Source organism: Choristoneura fumiferana, chromosome 14 (genome assembly GCF_025370935.1).
Source record: "Choristoneura fumiferana chromosome 14, NRCan_CFum_1, whole genome shotgun sequence".
NCBI classification, from domain to species: Eukaryota; Metazoa; Arthropoda; class Insecta; order Lepidoptera; family Tortricidae; genus Choristoneura; species Choristoneura fumiferana.
The window spans coordinates 8442089-8469067 of NC_133485.1; the positions used below are offsets into that span (position 1 = coordinate 8442089).

General features: G+C 36.4%; 1 protein-coding gene across 8 annotated transcripts in view; it reads left to right on the plus strand.

Annotated features, from left to right (window-relative positions):
• Positions 1 to 4290: 4290 nt before the first annotated feature.
• Positions 4291 to 26979, plus strand: part of Ih (hyperpolarization activated cyclic nucleotide gated potassium channel Ih) — a 263913-nt gene continuing 241224 nt past the window's right edge. For 5 of the 8 annotated variants that reach the window (XM_074097582.1, XM_074097588.1, XM_074097586.1 and 2 more), the window contains exon 1: positions 4291 to 4394. The gene's annotated coding sequence lies outside the window, so the exon portion shown is untranslated. Of the gene's footprint in view, positions 4580 to 26979 lie in introns of all 8 variants that reach the window. The other 3 variants (XM_074097590.1, XM_074097591.1, XM_074097584.1) reach the window with 2 other exon arrangements.

Genomic DNA, 26979 nt, shown 5'->3' on the forward strand with positions numbered 1-26979 from the left:
AAAAAAATCACCTCCACTTTACGCCTATGGGAGGTACCATAATTTTTTTTACAAATTTTATTGTACCATTTTGTCAAAAAATTCAAATTCAAATGATTTATTCAGTAAATAGGCCGCAATGGGCACTTTTACACGTCATTTTTTTAAACTACCAGCGCTTTCGGAAAGACCATCATTGCCAAGAAGAATGCGCCGCAAGAAACTTGGCAGAAAGTCATTTTTTCATAAAAATATAATTACAAATAAAATACTTAAAAACTATATATATACAATTAAATAAAAAAAAAATACAAAAATAATAATAAAAGAAATACAGGGATGTATGGGGTCCCTTAGTTAAAATACTAAACACTAACTATATCTACGTTCAGTGGAAGTGTAGAATGCTTCCACCGTCATAAATTTTAAAATAATAATAACAATAATTTAGTTCTGAAATATACATTTCAGGTCAAGTAACCATTAAGCTTTTGGATTTCGAAGGCAAGTTCACGTCTGCCGCCCCCAAAGTTAGCTCACACGCACTCATGTCATGCTCTGAAAGCAGAGCGGTACCGAGGGCATGATATTGCTTCCGTTCCCATAAGCTCTATGGGATCGTCTTGGTAACTTCGACGTCGCGAGCCTGTGACTAGAATTTAAACTAAAAATATAAAAGTTTAAAATCCATAAGCTTAACAATATACAGCCTTAAACATAACAAGGGGATGTATAAAGTCCCTGAGTTAATAATAAAATTATTATACAGCAAGGGGATGTATGAAGTCCCTATGTTAATAATAAAATTCCTAATCTAAATAATTCAGAGATGTATATAGTCTCTAAATGTCAAAGTAAACTAATTAAATTAATTAAATTATACAATCTTCAGAGGTGTAAAAAGCCTCCAAGGTCAAAAACTAATAATAATTATTAAAATAAAGAAATGGAGATGTATAAGGTCTCCAAATGTCAAACTAATAAATATTATAAATTAAATTCTGCAACGCGGACAACGGCAACAGAACCAGAAACTAGACACGAAATGCGCCGGGACACTGCCAAGTCACACTTCACAACACTATACAATACAAATACACCGACATAAACACACACACACACACACGCGCGCGCACACACACAAATACGAGTACATCACATCACACATCAACATCCCAATTTGTCATCGGCTTTCAGTTTTGGCCATGTCGCATCATCACATAAGTACTCCTCAACTTTATAGTAAGCTTTCTTCAGGAGTGCACTCTTTATGTATTCTTTAAAAGAGTTGTGTGGCAATTTCCATGCTTCTACAGGAACTTTATTGTAAAATCTCACGCAGTTTCCCACAAAAGATTTGCTTACTTTCCGTAGACGGAATTTAGGAACTGCAAGCTTGTGCTTATTACGAGTATTGATATCATGTACGTCTGACACTTTCTTAAGGACTCGATATTCTTGTGTGTATACAATATCACATCATGTACGTACTGTGAAGCTACTGTGAGGATGTTATCTCCTTAAAGCGTTCTCTAAGTGAATCTCGGGAGCCAAGGTTGTAGATCGACCGGACTGCCCTCTTCTGTAAAATGAAGATAGTTTCTATGTCGGCTGCCTTGCCCCAAATCAGCATACCGTAGGACATTATGCTGTGAAAATAACTGAAATAAACTAGCCGGGCAGTTTCTACGTTGGTAAATTGCCTGATTCTTCGTACAGCATAGGCGGCAGAGCTCAATCTACCAGCAAGACCAGAAATATGCGGGCTCCATTGTAAATTACGATCCAACGTAAGACCAAGAAAAACAGTCTCATGCACAAGATTCAGATTCTCTCCGTTTAAGGAAATAATTGTTTCAAACTGTCTTACATTAGGCAACGAAAATTTTATACACTTAGTTTTAGCTGCATTTAGTAACAAATTGTTAGCAGTGAACCAGTTCAGCGCCTCTGCTAAAGTTTCATTGATGTGGGTTGGATTTTCTTGTTGCCTGTTTACTTTGAATATCAAAGAAGTATCATCTGCAAACAATACTATGTTGCATTTCTGTTCTAGCAAGTGGGGCAGGTCATTTATATATACTAGAAAGAGAAATGGACCCAAAATGGAGCCTTGTGGAACTCCAAGCTTCACCGCTGAGCCAGCTGACTGCGTTCTATTTATGTCCACTTTTTGAATTCTTTGGCTGAGATAAGACTTAACAAGGTCTAGTGCTTTAGCTGAAAGTCCATAGTGTTGAAGTTTGCGGATAAGCGTCTCATGCTCCACGCAATCGAAGGCCTTGGAGAGGTCGCAAAATATTCCTATTGCATCTTGCGAAATTTCCCATGCATCATAAATGTACTTCATGAGACTTGCAGCTGCATCTGTTGTTGAACGGCCTTTTGTGAAACCGAATTGCTGGCTGTGTAGTAGGTTGTTTACATTGAAGTGACGAAGCAACTGGTTAAGCATAATTTTTTCAAACACTTTACTCAGCACAGGGAGCACAGATATCGGACGAAAGTTGCCAGGATCAGATGAGCTCCCAGCTTTAAACAATGGAATCACTTTGCTATATTTCATTAAGTCCGGGAACACACCATCATCAATGCACTTATTAAATATGACGGCTAGGTACGGTGCCACAATATGGATGACAGATTGCATAACTCGAACAGAAATACCCCAAAGATCCTCCGTATTCTTCAGTTTCAAAGATTATAATTGTCGGCATAGTTTACAAGTTTTCTAGCATTGATAGTCCCTGAGCAAAGCCGCGGACGGACATTTTGGCTCTGGAACCCTAAAAACGGGCAAGTGCGAGTCGGTTTCGTGCAACGAGGATTCCGTACTCACTAATTTTTAGGTATGTTACAACATAGTACGACTTAAACGGTGACATAGGTATTTAGCGTAAGTGGAGCTCGTTTCTGGACCAAAATGGAATGGGGTCATTTTAACCGGATTCAAAAAATTGTGGGATGGGAAGTTCAAAGAAAAATATGTTTTTTTTAATATATTGGTGTTTCTTAGTAAAATATAAGTACGTAATAATAAACGTTATCGCCAAATTTCAAGTTCTTAGGCGAATGGGAAGTTAAACAATAAAATTCTTCGGTAAACATTTTGACCAAAAAGCTGACTTTGGCTGCATCTCTTCCTTCATTTGCTAAAATTTTTTTTAAAACAAAAAGAAACTGTTTTTATTTGCGTAATGAGTTTTAAACAACGATAACCTCATTTGATGAGGTAGGTTAGCGTTTTTTGAACGGTTTTTGTATGGCTGTGGGCCAACAACATGCTTATACTGTGACAATTTGAAGATTGCGGCAACAAACGTTTGGCTGTAAAACCTATGTGACAGACGGACGGACGGACACGTGAGTGACAGTAATAGGACTCCATTTGGACCCTTTAATTACGGAACCTTAAAAGCTAACAACCATTCACAGTAAGCTGCTTTATATATTTTGCATGTAAGTACTTAATTATCATGAGGCGATGAGAAATGCAAATGCTAAAATGAAATGCGTGTACCTACTTATGTATATTTACATCTCTTTTTAAAATAATCAATTGTATAACCAGTTAACCGATTCTTTATTAATTTATTGTATTTTTTATAAGCAGACGAAGTTAAAACTAAAGAAAAATGAGGTCTGTTATTAGTGTTATTCTATAGATATCGTTAGGTATGTATTTAATAAGTCTCTAGCATTAAAAATTCAAATCCATTGTTTGGTAATTACTTTCCTAAAATGTCGTTGCCATTCGCGATGTGTCAAAACGTCTGCTGAGAACATTTCACTGCTTGAGCTTTCAAAAAAAGATTAATTTATCGAAAATTATCCGTTGAAATAGATTTCTTAAACAACTTTAGAGATGCTTAGAGAATCAGTCAGTTTTGATTCATTTCAATAATTCAGTAAGTCTATGGTACCTCGTATCTACCTACTGAAAGACTGTAAAATTTCACAGTTTTTAAATACGTAGGTACAAAGTTATGTGCTTCCGTTGTTCCAGTAGGTACTTCCACGGTATCATGTTTCTTTCAGAATCTGAAGAAAAATACGGAAACTTCGCACTTATTTTCTTAGTAAATAAGTTATTGATATCTGGAATCACTAGGCTTTCGATGACGAAAGCGAAAAAAATATAGGTACTATTACTATGCAATGTAATTTCAAAAGCTGCAGTGCAAGCTGAGTGCATTTAATTGCAGAACGAATGCGTAAGGTTTATTAGCCCCTCGGTCGAGAAGAGTGAGCACACGTGAAGGTTGTTTAATCGCGTCTGGGAGGCCGCCGGCGGGCGCCCCGCGAGGCTCAATGGGCGCGGGCGGCGCCCGAGCTCCCGCCAGTCGCGCCGCAAGCCCCGAAGGGGCTACACGTGTCCTCGCTCCCGCCACGCGACTTATGTAACCATCCACACGGTGAGTCTGCAGCCTCCGACCCACAACCTCCACCAACCCCACCGGATCCCGACCCACGCGCTATAACACCGATATAATCGCGCGTGCGTTCGCCGCGTTGTGACTCGATAGCGAAGCTCGCGCGATAGTTCGGCTAACGCCGTTGTGCAATAATCGTCAGCTGGAGAGGTGATATAATCGATGCAGTAAGTACCGGTGATAGACGAGTGCGAGTATTGGCATGCGGCAGGTGCGTTATGTAACGGAACGAGCCCGCCGTCAGCCGAGACGCGAGGAAGTCGATCCTATCGGCAGGACGCGCCGGCCGCCACTATGTCCTAGGAAAATGACACTGATTTCTGTATTTAAGACAGAATTACCTATCTTTACGCCCCATCGACATTACACTTCCTGTAAGAAGTGGCCGTAGCTAAGAATTAGTTTTCGTACATACCTGACGTTATAAAGCCACACCGGGCTATTCAGAGAACGTGTAATGAGGGACGGAAGGCGAAAAGGTTCATATGCACTGCCTAATTGGGGGTCGAATGCGAAGAATCTCACTCGTTCGTGGAAGGTTCTGGAGTTCCGGTTTTTTATAATATGCTATAGATACGTCCCTACATTTTCTTTTACCGATAAATTCTGATTTGAATATTTATCAATATCCGATAATGTATTTGAACCATAATTGGCCCGGTATTGTTGTCATACGGATCGATACTCTGCCGTATTATTTGCCTTAGGTATAGACAGACTATTGGCGTTAAGGTTTCTGTTCCGGTACGATTTTTAATGCCTAAGTGTAGACGAGATTCGGGTTTAGGTTTTTGTTACGTTTAATGTATATTTCCTTTATATACACGATGAGTGTTTACCTACTCATGTTTTGCGATCTGTCCATTATTTGCATAAGATTAGGAAAATATTTTGAGGTATGTAGGTAGGTACTTATTAATTTACATATTTTTGTGCTAGTGTTCTTATCTTGCTTCCAACCATATGATCAATAATATTATCGATCAATAAAAAAACAGTAATTAATAATATCAATACTTAATATTTATTTGAAAAAAACCTTGCATTTTGAGACGATTTCTGACAATACCTATTTAATTTCGTATTGCGTACCTACTCATAATGACTTGCATCCTGTTTTGTGGTTAAGTTCGTAGGGTTAAGTAGGTATCAATCAATCAATCATCATCAGCTTATGTTCGTCCACTGCTGGACATAGGCCTCTCCCATGGCACGTTAAGTAGGTATAGTGAAATGTAAATTTTCTAAGTTTTTACTCTACGTTAATATGATTATTGACTCCCAATCGCAAATCGACATAAAGGATGATAACGGTTATATTTTTTGATGACCACTGTACCTGAAAAAGAAAGTAAGTTTAGTATTTTCGTAGGTGTTGAGAACGATTGAGAATAGAAGAGGGATTATGCTGGGGCACCTGATACGACATGATAGTTACATAAGAACAATACTTAATTGAAGGGAAAATAGAGGGCAGGAGAGGCAGGGGAAGACCGAGACATGCGTTCATGGATCAAGCCAAAGAGAAGGTCAATGTAATGTCGTATCAGGAGCTCAAAGCATTGGCAGAGAGGCGTACAGAATGGCGATTACTCCACCGACAGATAAGAGCTAGGCTGTTAAATAAATGATGATGATGATTCTTGTAGGTACCTACAGTTCTAGGCCCGAGCTCAGTTTCGACTACAACATCTCTCTAAAGACTAACAAAAAAAGCATCCAATTAGAGTTAAGACTACATTCGTAAATATCATATAGGTATGTGCAATGTCAAAAAGACTGAAATCGTTTTTTTTAACTCACTTAATTCATTAAAGAAAGAAAGAAAGAAAAATGGTTTATTAACAGACAAAACAGTACCACCACCAACACTTGATTACGACTTATATTATTATTACGATTTTATTTCACTAACATTTCCCATATCTAGGTAAAATATAGCTTTAAAATGTCTTCTTACTTTACAAATATGTTATTCTCATTATGTTTATGATCATTCCATACCGAAAAGCTTGAGGGCCACTGAGACAAAAAATCAGACAAGAAAAATAACCATTTATCACGATACTGTTAGTGACAGAAAAGCGACGTCGCTTTATCTATACTTTTCAGAGATAATACGAATAGTCCGTCCGTTTAAGAAATAGAGATCTCGATAGATTCGGAGGCTTGCTTCTGACGGGGTATTATGAAGCCAGCGTGTTTTGATGTTACAAAGTCAACTCCAGGAGATTACATTTTACAATTTTAATCATTTGGAGATCGTATCCATTACGTACTCTTGAACTTTTAACCATTCATATAAACGGTATTGAGCAGTGTTTCAAATATTTACCAATACTAATAGTGATTTTCAAAAGTTTTAAGTACTTTATGATTTTTAAATCAGCATAGGAATGTAACCCATTTCCTGACGTTTGATTTTGCATGAAAATTGAGCATGTCATGTTATCAGAAAGTTCGTATTTATTGTGCTCCCTCATTTAGTTTCAGTACCTATCGTACAGCCGTAGATTTTTTATTCTGACATTTATTTATTGGATATGAAAATCTCACTCATTTAATACTGTTATTGATTGACACTTCGGGTGCCGTCGTATTCGGCCTTTTCCCTATGGAAAACCACTATGCATGCAATGCACTGTATACACAGTAGGTATATCTGTGTATATCCACCTGAGTCGTAGGCTCTACCATATAAAAAAGGTACTCTGTGGCTCTACCTTCATATTTAGTTAGTGTCTCTAACCACTTCGCTATCCGGTCGTCATTGGTCGTCAATGCTCATTTACTAAACTATACATACCTATCAACTTATTAATATTATAAAGTTTTGTTAATTTATGAATGAGAGAATGATGTAATTTTTAGATTCCACATACTAGTAATTAAGCTATGGGGGAGCCCTATTTCCAACAGTGGACGTCTAAGACTGATAAGGTATGATGATGATGATGTTAAAATAACTAAACACGAGTTATTTAGAAATATATATAATACGCTCGTAAAGTTGGTATTTAAATGATGGATCTAGGCGACATAAAATGACTAAAATGACTATTTATGCTCTAGTGCATAAAATAAAATCTTCATCTAAGACCAAGGTACTCAGGTTGGTCAACAGCCACAAATAAACAGTTCGTGGCTGTTGGCGCTTGATTGCTTTGTCTTAGACGAAGATTTTACTTTATGCACTAGAATGTAAAACGCTTCTCTATGCAGCGTAAATCCAGCATCTATCGAACTTATGAGCATGAGAAGTTAAAACCTATTTTTTACAAAAACTTGTATGTTGGCAAGCTGATTACACATACATAAGTAGTAGTAGCATAACCTAATCGAAACTAAAGAAATTAGATTTGCTTGTGTTTTTGTTCATTTCATTAAACTCAAAAACTTCTTAAAATCTTTCACTTGTAGAAATCGATATTATCAGCGACTAACATTTCAGAGACTGTATAAAGTTCCCTCGGGACGCGGACGAAACTGCAGTCAATAGCTAGTCTTACTTACACTGGTCAAGTTAGACGCTTCGCTTAATAAACAGGGCTTTAACTTTGGAGAAGCTTATGAATGAGTGCGTAAACGATATCAGTTTACGATTAGCTGTAAAACTAAACCAACGGGCCCGTATAACGTAAGTGTGAACATTCTAATTTGGTTGCGTAATCGTGAACCTCGGCGTTAAACGATTAGTGGCGATTAAGGTAATTTCTTTTCTCACAGCGTGAATTAGCTTCTACTCTTAAGCTAAGGTCACCCGAGACGTAAGATTACTATTTTTCTTATCACTACCCTTCACTACCATATACAGTGACGTGCAGTGAAAACCAAACTCTGTCAAGCACATTATTATAGTTTCACTATGCACAGTCGAGGCCTTTCATGCAGAGGATACCTAGTGGGTTCAAACCCGGGCTCATATCTCTGAATTTTTCGAAATTCGTATGGGACATTGCATTCGAAATTTACCACGAGCTTAAGGATGAAGGAAAACATCGCGAGGAAACCGGCACAACCTGTGAAGAGGAGGCCTGTGCCCAGCAGTGAGACATATAATAATATATAGGCTGGGATGATGATGATACATTCGTTCATTAGGATGTACTATATAAGCAGCTAAATATTTTGTTGCTAAGCTTTAAAGTTTTCGGAGCAAAAAATTTTAAAATTTCGCTTTGCCTTAAGAAAATTTGAATGTTTCTTTTTTCATGTACATCATCTTAGAAAAAGTATGCAATATTCTATGCAATGTTGTACAAGTAGGTAAGTCAAAAAATGCTTGTGGCGTTTCTTCTTACGATGTTCACTACGCTCACATCGTCACCCACGCCACTCACTTCTTTTTGGTCCGTGTTATCTAACGTTGCATAAAATATAATATAAAAAAAACATTATCTATAAGATATGCCATCTGAACAGCTAAATCACGTGCCACTAAGCGTTAAAGTTTCTGTAGCCTTAGCTTAAGACTTATTTCTATTAGATCTGACGGCTTAAGTGGCCGGCTGAGTTGGAGATACCAGGCAAATCGGAGCAATTTTGGCAGTTACCTTGTTATGCTGCTTCCTATGAAACTTGGAATGACTAATGACGTTTATAAGGGCTTTTGAGCTTCTATTTAGGGCTGTTAAATAAATAATATAATTTATGTTTTATAAATTATGTTTTAGTAACATGTATATTTAGTTAAGGTATATTAGGTTAGATATTTTTTCTTCTTGTTAACTGTTGTGTACCCTTTCCTTTCTATGAAATTTTGGAAGAAATATGGTTTTTTTCTACTCAGAATCAAGAGCACAATCGATTGCGATAGTTTAAAAAAAGTCCGGAAAAAAAAGTCAGTTTCGCGACGTTATTTTCATACATACACTCAGTACGGGCGTGACAAAACTGACTCATAAGATATTGTATGAAAAAATGGGGATTTTTTTTAAACGATCGGATTCGATTGTGCTCTTGATTCTGAGTAGGGAAAACCAATTTTTGACCAAAATTAAAAAAAGGGTACACTTTTTTTTGAAAACGCCTTATTTCATGGCTTTAAAAAGTTAATAAATTAATAAATACATAAATATTTAATTTCAACAAAGTATGAACATCCACGACCACGATCCACGTGAACGTTTACGGTGAAGGAAAACATCATAAACCTGCACAAACCTGAGTAGCATAGCAGTTCAATGGTGTGTGAAGTTTCCTATCCACACTGGGCCGCGTGGATTCTGAGAGGAAGCCTGTTGTGCCCAGCGGTGGGACGTATGCAGTCTGGGATGGTGATGAACATCCTAAATTTTTCAGGGTCATTTCAACAAATAAGTTAATTTATAACACATTAACTGAGCTTGAAACACTGTCTTTGTATCACGTTCAATCTGTTCAGACTACACAATTTTATCGCATGTTATTGAGAGAGTTTAAATTTATTTCACAATTATCATAATAAACTTTGTATACCTACTTAAATGAAATGTCCTTATTTCAGTGTTTATTTCAATACATTCGGAGTTGCGTTATTTAAGGCAAACCACCTTAAAGTTGTAAGAAGTTATCCCAATGGACCGTTTTTGTTTTCAGTTCATGGCAGAAAATATATGTCATCATTTCTTGTTGTGATAGAAGCTTAAAATGGCATAGGCCAAACGACAAGTTTTAGTATGCGGAAGTTCTTTTAACAATCTTTTTTGTTTTCCCTTAGGTTCCCTTGCGGGAGTCATGGAACAAATCTTCCGGAACCATTTATCTTGTCTAAAAAGTGATTTTTATTTTATTTATTATTACAATGAATCCCAATTATATTAAAACTTAATAAAAAAAATAATTAAGAGAATATATTAATTAAATAGGCGTGTATTTTTACGTTCGATTTTTAATACCTACATACTCATACTCATACTCTTTTATTGGTAATATTATTATTACATGTCATATGCTTTTTGTTGACCATAAGTATTTTTTTTAACAAATCTATCCTAAGAAAAGTTAAAATTAAAAAGCTTTTAAAGCTAGATAAAGAAATCCTTATAATTTTAGCTCTAACTCAACAGATCGGTGACTTCTATTCCATCTAGGACAATTGCAAAACAATGAACGCACAGATGGAAACTGAAGTACTTAGGTACCTACTCATACTGTTTTTTTGGAAATTTCAAATATGACAACTTTTTTATTTAATTAAATCTCAAATTCTATCTGAATAAGTTCACATTCCAAGAGGTCAAAAATCAGTGGCCGCGTTGAACGCGATTCAACCGGCCAAAAACGAATTTGGAGTCTCATTTCATTCAACGTTTTTTGTCAATGCCTGTCTAAATCTATAAATATTGTAAAAATACTTACACAGAACTTTATTTCATTCTGGTGCCAATGCCAGGATTTGCCGCAGGGTCGAGTTGTGATCCTCGGGTGTATTGAATGTATGCGATCAAGCGTTCAAACCTACAGCTGGGGTTGGGACCGTTGGTTTGGAAACTATTTTGCGAGATTCCTTGCCAAAGACAAATATGCGGTTTTATATGCTACTTTTATAAAATACTTTTGCTTTTTTGTGATGTCGTTAAAGGCAGTGATTTTATTAAGTAAAGACAGCAAAGGCACATGTCTACAAAACAAACGAAAAACATACCTACTCCAAACGCAGCTGCAACTCACACATACATATATACGCTTTATGTTATCTCGCTCCCGTTATGATATGAAAGGTGGTCTTTTTTCTACTTTAACGCAGTATGACAGAAACTACAACTATCGCCTTTTATAACCTTCATCATTAATAACTAAAATAGAGAATATATCTTACGTAAGAAGTATGTTTTAGCTTAGAAAAAAGTTTTACTTGCTTACTTTGTCTACGCACAATTAGTTTATCGCTATCCCGCGGAAACTACAATTTTCCGTATGAACGTCTCTTAATATATTGAAACAGTTTATGAACCTATCAGTGCGCAAAATGTCATCCAAATTTCTGTTGAGTTGTTTTGAGCGATAAAAAACAAACGACCAAACACAAATATATCCAAATTTTAGTATGTATAATATTAGTAAAAAAAATAATAATAAAACTGTTTATTTCTTTGAAAATGATTTTTGTTTAAATTACATAGCTTAATTTCTAATCTTAATTCGGGTATTAAAGATTATTGGTAAGTAAGGTGAGTAACTTAAATTTACTGTTTTTGCTTTGCATGAATAAATCTTGTTCATTTTCATAATACAATATTGGGTATCCATTTCTGAAACAAAAAACTTCTCTTCCTTGACCGCACATATTTTCATTAGTTTTGTCGAATAAAAAAACCTAACCGAAAATACTGGAAGCTTCTTATACATATTTTATTAATGCTGCCAAACAATACCAACGTAATGTCTTCCGGCAAGAATTTGCAATTAATCTTCGTATTCTTTGACATTCGGGTAACAAGCCTACAAAAAAATAAATATATTTACTCAAACTAGCTAACACAGTATTTTTATTATTTAGAACCTTGTCACAATGTTTAATTTGATTTCTTTAGGTAATCTGCAATAGAAGTCATTGCTATTGGGGCAAAGTTGAAGACCCCCTCTCCCCCCTCCCAATCAAAATGTTTGCTCTATTTGTATGAATGAGCGAATTTTTTAGCATAAGCTACCTTCGATATCTAAGGCTTTAGTCGAGCGATAATTCTTTTTATGAGTTCCAAAAAAATACATGGCACCTCTATCTTTAGATTGATGGTCTAGAGCTCAGGTCTGGCGTAATTTGTAAAGGTTTTATTACGTGGCCAAGTGAAATCAGCAGTAAGTTACAACTGTATAGTATCCGATATGTATCCGACATAGTATCGGTTACATACAAATTTCGTGTGTATGAAAAAGACTACGGAAAACATAATAACATTTTTGTATTCAAGTTTTAATACCGACTAATATTATCAGCACTTGTTTATATTAAAGAGAACCCAGGTTACATTGGCCTTTATTATTTTATGTAAGACTTTGTTGTTTTCATATACATGCAACGCAAATAATCAGTAAAATTATCACGAATTTTTTAAACTTTATCTACACTATCGTACAGTATCAGATATAGCTAGTTTAACAGTGATTGAGGGAAAATAGCATCATCTATATTTAATATTTCGCGTGTCATGACTATTTTAATTGTACAGTTTTAATAATGAGTGATATACAAACTTTTTTGATGGAATCCAATTATTTTTGTCTTTACAAGGCCGGGGGCAGGATTACATCCGAAGCAAGTTTTTGCCAAGGCTATTTAAAACTGGATCCGCGATCGTGTGAACAACCGCATAATAATTAAATTGTAACCAGCACGAATGTGTTGTTTCGTTTCTTAAGCAGTACCTTCATTGTTGTTTCGATCTGATCCTCTGTTTATTTATTTATTGGCTCTAAAAAGAATACGCTTAAAGGCGACGAAATTAAATTTTGATTTGATAATTCTTCGCAATCAACTTTTTTTGTTCGTCATTCGCTGTTGTTTTCATTTTAATTCGGCGTCCTCTTTTATCGAATTACCGAGGAGCGTTGAGAAGACTATGTTCAAATTGAAAATACATCCTCGCGGTTTCATTCATAAAATTGATTCTATTAAGTAAGGGTGCATAAAAAGTGTATTGGAACCTCCTATCGGGTTCGATGAATGTTTTTTTGTAAAAAAAATATATTTTTAAACCAACCAATTGAGAGTTCAATCAGAATTCGTTTATCGCTATCCCGCGGGAGCTATGTCTCTAGTTTTTAACCCAGGTCTGCGTCTCAAACTATCTCCAGACCATGATTCATTTTAACTTGTTCGTCGGTTTAAGCGTGAAGGGGTAACAGACATATTTTGGCATTTGTAATATTTTATTATAATATATTAACATTTACCTTTGCTAAAAATAGACACAACATAGATTTAGATTAAATCATCTTTTTGTGTCTATGTTTAGTAGATGTTTAGCAAAGGTAAATGTTAAAGTGACAGGTGAAGACAAACGAATGAAAAGTTTCACAGGCTAAACGTGTGATCAGATCATCAATATCAATAATAGTTAGACTAGGTTGTTTTTTATTTGTATGTATACAAATATGTATGAATTTATGTATACAAAGCGCCGTTTAAACAGAAACTGAAATGACACCTTTATTCATTTGTCACAGCTTGTTTATGAATCGTTCCGCTGAGTGACAGAATAGTCCCGCTCAATACAGGCGTTTTCAAATAGGTATTTGCCATTTGCCGGCAGTGGGAATGGCAGTAATATCGTATGTGGCGACAAGTCTTTTGTATGCGAAATACTCCCTAGCAGATGACACGTTCAGGCTAGGAATGATTTATTATTTTCTGAAGACATGCTGGCTTTATATAACTACATCAATTGCATTTATAGAACACTCAGAAATATGTCGCATAAGTTATCAAAGTGATTTTATTTCAAAGCGATAAAGGATGGACAGACAAACCAGAGCAAAATAAATGCAGCGTGTGCAGAAAGGGCAAATTTTAATGAAAGTTGTGGGCGAATAGTCAAAATTTCGGCAACCCGGTGGGAATCGAACTGTTACGGGGCCCCGCCAATGGTGGTCAGTGCAGAACTGGCTTAGAGCTTGTAAACTACCCACGCGATGATCAAATGATGTCGAAAGCGTTTTAAAGAATCCTTTACAATGATTGCACGGGATCACGTGACAGTGAAAGTTTTCAGTGCAGTAGCCGAGTAGCGGATAGAACTATGGGATATAGATAGGTAGTATAGATACTGAACACACCCTATGTGGAAACATTCAAACACCATTTTGTCACTAAAACGGTATCGTTCGTGCAGAAATACCTAATGCGTTGAAAATTTAATCAGTCATCCGAAACATTAAAAAGGAGCATTTTCATTTGGGTACAAAATCTATTGCCTGCCGTTTAATTTTGAACTTCTCTTTAACGTTAATGTTCAGTGATAAAAATGGAATTAAGCCGCAAAATCCTTCTGGGAGATCATTTTTACGAGTTCAGGTCTCGCTAACGGGATATGGGGGATCAAAACGGTTTTGGCAGCAAACCGGGCTGCCTCATTCGAGATCTAGGGAAGCTATGAATTATTGTGGATGCATGAGCTAGATTATGCATAAAGCTTGTACAGACTCTAGCAACCTTAAAATTTGAAGAAGAATGCGTATAATTTCTATCTTACTATCTTTTCATGACACTGCTCTAAAATGTGGCCATAGATAACCTAAATCCGGTGCACAAAACTGCCTATATATGTATATTTAACAGCTGACTCATTTATGGCTCACAAAACACGACAACAATGTAACACATTATGGTGACAAATTATAATTACTAACATATCTTTTAAGCGAATAATGTACAACGCTTATAAATATGGACTCTGTCTGGAATAAACTGATTTTATTTTATTTATTTATTTATTTTATGGTTAGTGGCATAAAGGTGTAGGTAAATTTATGCCCTTGACTGTACCTTAAATACCTTAAACGGTCTAGGTACTAGCCGCAATTGAAGAACTTCTCCACTTTAGTAGGAGACGTACCTACACAAAAAAATCTACAAAATTTTATTTAACCACTTTCTCAGCGCGATTAAAATAATATTTGCAACATGCAAAATCACAGTTTTCTAGCTCTATCAGTTTCTTAGCTAAGCTACGGACGTACAAAAGAACGGATATGGCGAAACTATAAGAGTTCCTTGTAGGACTACGGGACCCTGAAGATAGTAGGTACTCACTGTAGTCTAAACTGTAACTTTTATTTTAATTTGGTCCTAGTGCTTCACCGGACTGTTCGCGCGTTGTAGTCGCAATTGCACATGCACAGTCACCAACCAGCACTAATATCTTACACAACAAAGCATGCATGAATATCTGATACGAATACGACTATACTTCTGGGGCCGGTAGGATGTGTCAGATATTTTTGAACCTAACTCTCCTCCTCGCTTCGCTCGCAATCGTATCTTGATCGTACCCAATTTTCCTAAACCTAAAGTGACATTGAGAGTGACCAGTGGCCAAGAAAGTGACTACTTTCCAATGTACCCGGTTTGTAGCTAGGAATAGTTATCAACGAATACCGTTGCTCCCATCGATCTGGCGTTTTTTTTATTACGTACATCATGTGACGCCACCATTTCATGATCTAACAGATTGTTTGATCGGGCGATGACATTTAAGTACACAACGGTAGTCATTGATAAAATAATTCTGTATGAACTTACCCTGCTACTTTTACGCTGATAGCGCTATCCAAAAACCGCTTGCGTGACAACGAGAACCGTTCAAACCAAAACACGTTACAGTCAAAATGGGCAAGCGAATAGTAAAATATCGTCATACCGGTGCCCCTAACGAGCGGTAAGCTCTCAGCAAATTGGCAGGGAGGGCGCAAGGACGTCACGCGTTGGATGGAACATTACAATAGAACGGCGAACATGCGATGTTCTCCAGGACATCATTAAGAGAAAAGAATATCTTTGTTAAGACGGTAGATGGAATGGAGGTTACTAAACTAGTGGGATTAAACTTGGTTATACGTTGTTTTTAATTAATGATGGTGAAAAAAAGGAAATGGATACGGTTGCGCTGCGTGATGAAAGAGACAGTGTCATTTTACACACAATATCAAACAATTTTATTTTAATTTTAAAATTATATACTCATTTACAAATTAATACCTACTCAAAATCAGTACTACTAACTTGTGGTACCTAGACTTGCTTGCTTGAATAAAAGCTTGTGAATAAAACGAAATACATTTTGACCAAGCTAAAAACGTGTATAACCACGCAATGTGAAGGCGCTAACTAATAAAAACCCAAAATATAAACACATCCGGTGTACGAGTATCGTACTAAACACGACAAAAGTCCAAATCGAAATTGTACATCTTTGACCATTATTCAGCGCACACGAAAGGCACCGCAGATTTGTTACGAACACATCCAGCCGTGGTGATGTGTAACGCACGCACACTACTCCAATGGGACAGAATCAATCCCTGTCAGAAGAAACCTCGAGGCCTCGGGCCGGCCACTAAGTGCCTTAATTCCTCCTTGCTTCCAAGTATCCATTTTACCCCAGCCGCGACGGAAATTACATTCTTGGGACGCTCTAAATTACATATCCACGATTTTCTTGCGCAAATATTATACGGTTTTAGAAAAATTCGCTATGGATTAGAATTGATTAGCATTTTGCGTAGTGTAGTTATTCTTATTTCTGCCTTTAGCTCTTTTTACCCAACTGCGAAGAAGGAGGGTTATGTGTTTGACGCGTATGTATGTATGTCTATTCCTATGTCCTCTCGTAACTACTCAACGGCTGAACCGATTTTGATAAATGATACTTCATTGGATTCGTTTTAATGATGCGAGTGACACTGGGTACATGTAATTCTTGAAAAAATAAAATTGCGGATTTTTGGCGCCTAGTATGTGAGTTTTCAAAAAATGTTTTTATTCAAACCTATCGAGTGGGGTATCAAATGAAAGCTAATAATTAGTACATTCTAAATATATGGGTTATAATCGTTTTAATATACCATTTTCACAGAAAAGTGTGAAATAAGACAATAAATTTAAAAAATAAAAAAACCCGGCTGCCTTAAAAATACTAAAAAGAAGAAAACAAGTCTAGTGGGCTAGATCTTTGTTCAGTAGCTAACTTAAAGTTCAACAGTCGGGACCCATTTAAATCGTGACACTCAAAAATTCTTACCTAATGGGTCCCGACTGTTGAACTTTAAGTTAGCTACTTACCAAAGTTCTAGCCCACTAGACTTGTTTTCTTCTTTTTAGTATTTTTTAAGGCAGTCGGGTTTTTTGATTTATTAAATTTATTGTTTAACCACTAAGGTGGAATAGGTTACATGGTATCTAATAAGTTTTTGTTAAAGATTTTTTGCTGACTGTAGTTTTTGTTTATGGATAGGGAATAAATGGGATTTATATTTTCACTTCGAAATTGCCCTATTTCAGTAACTTGAATTATTAGAAACTTCAAATTTGGCATGCAAGTAGGTAATACTAACAGCTAAAAACACTTTTCAGGATTTATCAAAATTCCTACAGGATAGGGAATAAAATGGGATTTATATTTTCACTTCAAAGTGGCCCTAACTCCGTAATTATAAATATTAGAAATTTCAAATTTGGCATGCAGGTAGGTAAAAACGAAATCCCACGGGATAAAACGAAAAAAGAGGATTTTATATACTTACCAACTGAATCAGAAAACGCATAAGCTAAACCAATAAAACTGGGGACTGGAGATTTGGCAAACTGATGTAAATCTGGTAAAAATTATTTAGCAGTGTCATCCTGCTCATCCTGGCGAGGATCGTCTCCGTAGAAGGGAACTCCTCAAAAGTTGATGGCGCACGCAAAAGACTTTACATGATTGTTAAATTTCAATGACAATGTGTTTATATGATATACACCGCTTGATGCTGCAGCCAGGGTCCTCGCTGATGACGGAACTCCTCAAGGGCTAATAGTATAGATACGAAATTTTACATGTACGTTCAACGAGCTGACTTTGCCCACCCGCGACCTTTATGATAGCTACTTTTGTGCCCATGCAATGTGTGTTCATGCAGTTCCTCCACCTCCACACTGTAAGAACACACAAATCACACAAATCCATCTATCACCACCATCACTTTACACTGACGCGTTTCGAACTCAACCAGAACTCATCTTCAGAGCAACACGACCGTTCAGCATGCTGCGGTGTGAAATTTGGCATAGATGGACCTAAAGTAATACAGAGGTGCACTAGGGCAAAGATTAGAGAAATAGAAAGAGTAGGAAAATATCTCAACTTTGTTTGTTTCTTTGTTTGTTGGGGGTCATCTCTGAAACTATTGAGCTGATTTAAATAATTATTTTATCAATAGAAAGATACACTATCCCTGATGGACATTAGACTACTTACCTGCTTTAAAAAAAAATTGCAAACTTTCCGCAGAATAAAAATAAGTTTCAATTTTGAGGCAGATTTTCAAAATTATTTCAATAATAGAAAGCTACAATGTGTCTCTAATCGACAATTAAGAATATTAAAATAGATCATAACATGTAATTCATGTCCCGCGGGAACTTTACAAGTTCTCGGGATATAATCCCAAAAGAAACGCGTACCGTAAACTGCTTCAACTTTGCCCTCTAGCCCCAGCATTGCCTGATTCGATTTAGAGTCGATAACTAAGCACTCTTATAGGTTTTAAGCTTTTACCTACAAGGGAATTATTATTACGGGGAGATAAAAGCTTATAAACCTAAAGAGTGCTAAGTTATCGACTCTAAATCGAATCAGGCAATGTTGGGGCCAGAGGGCAATGTTGAAGCAGTTTACGGTAGTATGTACTTTAACGTTTTCTAAAATTCCAACCCTGAATCAGCGAAGCAGAGTTTCAAAGTTGGTAAGAATCATATAATTAATAACGTATGTAGGTCGATTTTTGTATTACAAAATTTGCACCAAAATTTGTCTGTATTTGTATTTCCATATAATCCTCCGGATAATTAATCAAAACACGAACTCCAAATTTAACGCGAGCGAAGCCGCGGGCAAAAGCTAGTTAATAATATTTTAAAGGAGGCAAAACGGCTAAGTATCAGTTTCGACTACTTTTGAGTGGTTAGATAAACTAGTAGGTTAGCAAGCGATTAACAGAAGAATTTATGGGTAAGTAAAAGTCAAAGAGGTTATAAAATAGAGGAATGTCGCAAATTTATTGCAACTGCATGTGCAGTTGCATTCTAAAGTACTCTTTAATTTGACTCTTTTTTGAAGTCGGCTGCGAATGAATTTAGATACAAGTTACACACGTTGTACGAATCAAGTTGCCACGCACAACAATTATCGTTTACGACACTCCAGATGTACTGTCGACCACTCGTTATCTCCAAATGTGCCATTAAATTATCCTTAAGGTGGAATAAAACGGGTGGTGAGGTGGTGGCCGGCGCGGAATGGCGGAAGATCTCACCATTAAAAGGTCATCAACGTACGTATCAGAACAGAGCGTGCCCATGTGCAAGATTAATGACAGCTGCGTCTTGTTGCCATCTTATTGCATTTATTTTTGTTTCGCGACAACGCAACAGTCTTCTGTTTTATGAGAATTAATGCTTTGATTTTATCTAGTGACAATCGCACGTACACTTCGAGCTAATTATATAGTGTTTTCCCTTTTTGAGAAATGTCTAGTTGGATATGTGAACCTTTGCCAGTCGTCGCGGCTTCGGTCGGTATACGTCGCGTGTCCTCGAAAATGTCTTCAGAAAGATTAATGAGAACCCGTCCCTATAACCGGCCTTTCGGCGCAAAAATAAAACGATTTTATACTCTCCGGCACTGTAGTAGGTAAGCCGTCGTGTGGGTCGTTTAGGTTTCGTTTAACCTTTACCAGTCCAGTTGGTTGGTTACTTATCTACTTTGGTAAAGTTTGTGAAGTGTCTGTTCCGAATGTATAGTCGACCAAGAAATTGGTTTACCACCCTTAGGTTTAATGTCATTTGTAGCACTTAAAACGTCAAAGCCTATTTTCACTCACAAGTCAATATGACAATAACCCTTGGGTATTGTTTTATTTCTGAAGTACTACCTAGTAGGAACTCTCATTAAAATTGGTAAAGCACTTTCTTGGTCGACCATACCTAAATTACATTGCCTTGAAAAACAAGAACTCGAAAAAAACTAGCAAATATATTTGTATTTGAAGTCCTCCTTAAATAATCGTTCCGCCCATTTAACATGACGGAAAAAGTATTGTAATTTATGAATCGACAATATTAAAATGATACGCTCTAAGAGCGCGGTACCGCCGATGCGTAACTAACACAAAATTAAGTTGGCTCACTTTGGAATACCTACCGTGAAGTTGTCCCTAAAGCCTTCGCCCAGATAATTAATATTCAATTAGTTCCTAAACTTATTAATAGAAAATCCGTTTCTTAGCATTTCAATACATAGCATATTCAGGAGTTCTGAATAAGGTCTATGTGTTTAAACTGCTATATTAACTTTTTTTTTGGTTTATATTTTATACCTTCTTTACTTGTGCTGCCGTTTATGAAAAATTCAGTGACTTATACTTTATCTACTCGACTTTGCCTGGTATCAAATTGTCAAATATTGGCACTACTAGTAAGAGGTATTGCTCTCTGATCTTTTATGACATTATTTTGTGCCCCAGTTGCTTTCCAGTTACACAACGATAGATCCTCCGGGGAGCCATCCAGGACCAATCATGTTCGCAAGAAATATCAAAGATAATCGATTCAGCTGAGACCCGAGCAAACGATGATAAGCTTAGCCAACGGCTGAAATACAGTTAAATCGAATAAGCGCGAGGCTGGCTTTACAAAACAATATTATCGAAGAAAGGAACCTTTCAAACGTGAACTCAGATAAAAGGTGAAGCAGTGTTCCACGATACAAAGAAAACTCAAGGCACGTCGTGGTTGCGAGCAAACAAAGGTGCCCAAAACAGAATTCCGGAAGTTTTAGAAAGGACGAGAACGAGCTATTTACCTAACCTGCCAGTCTTGATTTGGTGCATATGAAATCCAGCCAGTCGGGATGCTTTCCTGCCAGGAAGATTCTCCGTTGGAATGTTAATTCAAAGTACATTGGAAGGGATTAGGTAGTTAAGATGTCTGCTGGAATCAGCGAGCGGTGGATTACGGGCCGCGAACACCTCACCACGCTAAGATCTTATCTAATAAGTTAACGCAAGGGTTGTTAAAATTGATTAGTTAATTAGTATCGTATCCCCGGGCCGCACTACCTACTCATTTCCGTGATATGACTAGGTACATTGATATGACGACCGAAATGCTAATTGTGATTATAATCAACTATGATTAATTTAGTTAGTACTGCATCACTCAGCAATTTATTTATAGTGTTATAGGCGATCTAAAGGAAGCGAAATCTAAAAGTAAGAGATTTTTTTATACAACAAGTCACGTGTGCCAATAGGCACCTTAGCAAAAAACTCAATTATTTTTTAAATTGAAAACTTAACACTCGGTACATGGAATGGAAGGTTAATAAATTTTTAGTATTTCGGTGAGGGCCTCCATTTCTTTTGTCATTTTTTTTTAATTTCTACTTACACCATGTGATAAATGGTGGCATGGGCGGGCCACATCGCTCGAAGAACGATAACCGTTGGGGGAGAAAAGTCCTCGAGTGGCGACCGACCACGAACCGGAAGACGAAGCGTTGGCAGGCCTAGATTTTTTTATGAACCATAGATTATACATTGAGTCTTTGAGTCTTTGACATTCGTTTGACACGTGTCTTTACTTCCTGTAGAAGTCATCGGAGTACGACAAATACGACAAATAGTATAGTATCTTTTGTATAGGATCTTTTAATTCTGTTTTATCAAGCAAATTTCAAACTTTGAAGAAAATCCTGCTATAAAAATACATCTCCCGCAAAAAAATATATGTAAAATTGGCGGCCAAGATTCGTCAGCTCAGAACGCTTACGTAGTTTTTTTTATCAAATCCTAAGAAAAGCCAAACCAACACATTACTTGGTTTGAAAAGTATGGCTTGGCCGTTTCTTTAATCTATCGCATGCTATAAAATTTAAGACATAACTACTTAAACTTAATTTCTTATCGTATCGGCTAGACAGTACGATGGACTTACGAGTATTTACAGTAAGAAGTTACGTTAGGATATCGGGAAGTACCTCCCTCTAGGTTTGACGAATGAGTGAGTGAATGAGCGAGTGAGTGGCCAAATCGTAGCAGGTGTCTATAAAATATAAAAAAGTAGATCAATGAAACTTAAGAAAGAAAGAAAGAAAGAAAAATGACTTATTAACGGTCCCAACAGTACCACCACCAAACACAAAAAACAATAATATATTACTATACAAGCAAAATTACAATAAATTGTATGGTGATGACACCAATTGTCACCGAAAAAGGGTCTCCACTCAGCATGTGTTGCTACACAGTGGGTGCAGCAACGCTGATTTTCTGCAGAGCCCAAATTTGAGCTAAACGACAGCTCCACTTGTTACATGTTACATTATAAATTTATAATATAATTAAACAGGTATTGAAATATTACCCACACAGCTAGGACTAAGCCTTCGTTTTAACCAAGTGTGACGGGCGTAAGGCACAAAGCAAGAGGCATGGTGATAATAAAAAGGTACCTACCTACTTCATATGTTCCTTAACCAATACCATATCCCATGAATTTGGGCTTTTTGGAGTTACCAGGGATGAAGCATTGTAAATTTGAAAATGAGACGAAAGGGAAGGGCAAAAATTAGGTAGGTCTTGCCCCTCCGTCTTTTTTGTTCGCCTCGGCGGGGGCATTGCCGTTAGTTAATCCTAAGAAAACTGAATTACCAATATCCATAAAAATGAGTGTTACTAACAACTACTAAAATAAAGAGTACCTAGCTGATATTCAGCGAATAAATGTGTTAGGTTAATGTTTTGATAGATATTTAGATATATGCGTTTGTATAGTTTGTATAGATAGTATGATAGCGCGGCACTGTAAGTAGACAGATCTGATTCAAAGCATTGTTTGTTATGTAAATACGTACAGCTCTCTCCGATTCGCCTGGTGCATCTAACCTCGCATCGCTTGTGAACATATCTATATGAAAACTTGCTCTATACCTGTATTTACCTACCTATGTCATAAATACAGACCAATGCACATGGCAACAATTGGTTGTTGTGAGCTGTAATTAATGAAATTAATATAATGCTGCAAATAACAGGAGGGCTATTTTATAAAATAACAACAAAGAAGTACCGACATTTTACTGATTGGTTTAATTTATCTGTTTCTATTTTTTTTAAGTAAATAGATTAGCTTATGGGGGTGGGAAGGGGATCATTAGTCAGGCTTTTCTGTGAAACGAACATCAGTAAAGGTTAAATCCCTAATAAAATCCCTCTGGATTTAAAATTTATTTGTATATTTTCTTTAAGACAAGATATATAAATATATACTCGTAGGTAGGTAATAATATTTTGAAAATTCACATTTTCGCTGCCCACTGAGGACCAATAAGGTCAGTACTCGTAATCATTATATTTTCGATCATTATTTAAATCTAATTGATTATAAATAGTGATCATTGTATCATACATCACAACAGAATATTTAGATGATATTCATAAGTAATCCATAACTCGTTAGAGGTACAAGCCATTTTTGACTCGTAGGTATTTCTTACTTTCGTTTGGTGCGACATAAGAAACTTGGTATCGTATCGTATTGGAAAAATTGTTTCAAAGTTAATCTAAAAGATAAAATACAGATTCAGAGCAACAACGAACCTCTGAAAATTACAAAAATATATTACAGCAAATAATTTAGTGCAACTTGCACGATTTTTCTTGCAGGTTTAAGCTAGGCTTTTACAAAGCCACGTTTACATGGCCTGCATGGCCAACCATTCGCCTCATAATGTCTGTGCGCAACATTAACACACCGCGGCACCGCTAAGTGAATTTAGACCAGGAGTCCCCAAGTTTCACGGGTGAAGTCATTAATCAATCGGGCGGCATCGGCGAATCAATCATGGGGCCAGGGTTCACTCATTGATTTACACGTCCCCGTCGCCACTCGACTGCGAAATATGTTTTAAATCTTGAAGCAATTAATTAGGAGATTTCCTTTGGGCGAAATAAATAGGTGGTGTACTGATTTAAATTTGAATAGAGGGGGTGAGAGACGAAAGGCGCTCGGTGGAGAACTCCGTGGATGAATCGTGCATGCCAAGATTTTGAAATTTGAATGAAATGAAAGGCTCTAGTCTGGTATGTACATAACATAATTCATAGTTTTAATTATTTAAAGTTATGTTATGTCATTTAATATATAAATGAAGATATATTTTTTCGTAAAAACCGACAAACGGACATGTGGTTCATCTGATGTTAAGTAGTTACCGCCATGAAGTTAAACAAATAGTTGTATACAAAGGCATAAAAAAGCATAAACATTACGGAAGCTAAAGTCGATATATATTTTTTTAAAGTAAGTATCGTGTTTTGGTTCAGGTATTGAATTAAACGAGGAAACTCAGACGGAAATGAAAATGTTAGGTAAGTGTGGCGGAGAGATTACAAGCTAAACGAGTTTCAGGCGTAGGTATCTACGAAAGGAAACGCATAATTGTTTTGCACAATTAATATAACTTCCCTATTATCCTTTAAGGTTTCAAGGAAGTTAAATAAATATTTGCAAGTATCTACTTTTGCTAATGGCACTTTCACGTGTTCTACACATACGCAAGTAGGTAACCCAGGTTTTTATACAGCTCAGGTTACACAAATATTTTTCTCGCTTGAATCGGAACCACGTTATTAAAATTAAAAGGCAGAAAAAGACCCTCGATCTATACGACGTACGTCTCACAATCAATTGCTTAATTGTTATGAAGATAATTCGTCAAAAAATGGGTTGTTGCTGAAATTCTGGTCCAAAAGGATTACGTTTCACTGAAGAGTGTCAAAGTTTACTAAATTCTATGAAAATACAGAAAAATATGTGCGCATCAAGAGCAGGAAAGACGAAAAAGAATAACACTCCTGTACCCCTAATTTATTAACTAAGCATTAATAGTACATTATTGCCGAGGTCGGGAAAAAGCAATTCGTGGTATTCATCCAGGAATTGCTTTTTCTGCTGAGGCATTTATATACGTAGTGCTTTTCTGCAATAATGCGAGGAAATAAAGCAAAATTGTTAACATATTAAATTAAATGCATAGTCATGGTTTTAAAATTTAAAGCGTTTGCACTTATACTTTCCTACGATACTTGTTTTTTTTTTAAGTAGGTACACGACACGATTCATAATGCCATTTTAAACATAAGCATGCAGAAACAGCAGCAAAATTGTTATTTATTTCAACATTTTGTTCGAAAAGCATAAACCCAATTGAGTGGGTAATGTTCAGGCTAAGACGCTCTTTTCGTATAGCATTAAAGCGTTATAAATTTCGATCCTCGGCTCGCGGTTCATAAAACACACCAAGCTTAATGCAATAACGATACGATTGAACAGCTTGTTCAGGAGCAAAAACGAAAGTTTAACTAAGTGCATCCAAGTCTAGGACCTAGACTAAGATACTTAGACTCCGTGAGCTCTTAAAAAAACCTTCGGATTTTAGCAGCATGCTTCGGTTTTGACGATGAAACGCGATCGTGATATGCGGGTTTGTTCTGTTATCACCTTGCGAAACTTTTAAAGTTACCATAAAAAGTTTTGTAAAGAATAACCATCAGTACAAAATAAATCTTACTGTAATAATATTACGCTTATTTATATTTTTCTAAATTTTATATCTAACATTGTTGTTACAAGAGGAAGTTATTAAAAAAACCTTAATAATGCATGCAATAGGTAGGTCTGTGAAGTTTGCCCCGTACACAAAAGTAATATCTTACTGTAAAATCCGTGAGCCATTATTGTGGGACTGACATGTTCAAATACTTATTATATATAGGATTATATCCAAATACTTTAGTTATCTGAGTGGAGAGCCTTGGGGAGGCCTATGTCCAGCAGTGGACGTCTTTCGGCTGACATGATGATGATTTTAGTATGAAAACCCGTAATAACAGTCAAATTGTGGTAGATTTTTTTTGACATTCATATGTGCTTGTCAAAACCTAAATTGAGTAAAGATATTTTGACTTTGACTTTATCATTGTGTTATTAGGTAGAAAATAGTTGAAATCCTCCTAGCCAGTAAAATACTTACGTTCTGTCTTGAGTAAGTGCAGCAATTAAGTCATAGCGAGGAAATAATATGCTCCAGATAAATATTCAGCGAAGAAGCAAGTTGCGTTCCGTCATTTGTCTGAATAACACTTGACCTATTTTGTGAAGGAACTCGGCACAATGTAAAAAAAGTATTTCCCGTGCTTGTTTTATATGTCGAAGTGTAGGGATTAGAAGCTTTCAAAGGATTAACTGGGGCAGACCTCCGGCTGACCGTTTCATTAAAGTTGCTCTACGGCCTTGTCCGTTCTAATTATATTCTATACAAAAATCATTACGTGACTCATTTACGAGTATGCTCGCGTATACAACTTGGTAAGTTTAGGCGTCACTTAATTATGTAGTACGAATATTCAACTTTACGGTTCAGGTCGAATTTATGAGTTTTACGAGCATACGTATTTATGTGGAACCGGCAAGTGATAAATTGTGACGTTTTCAGGCAAGAGGGTACGCGCTTACACGGCGTCGCGTTACTTTATTCTTACACAAATAAAGTAATATAACAAAACGTGTTTTCCTAAAGTATTTAAAGCTGCGATAAGGCTTATAAAAGAAGTGCAGTATCCTCAGTAATACGTTAGGTTAGTTTAAATTTGAATTCGGCAAAGGTTTTAACATCTTTTATGTTTTTAGGCAAACTCATATACAATTTAGCACCTGCATAAAGGACCATTCTTTTACCATATTTGGTTCTTGTTTTGGGTAATACGAGATGATTTGGACGTCCGTTACAATATTTGTGTGCGGACTTAAATACGCGTCTTGAATTTA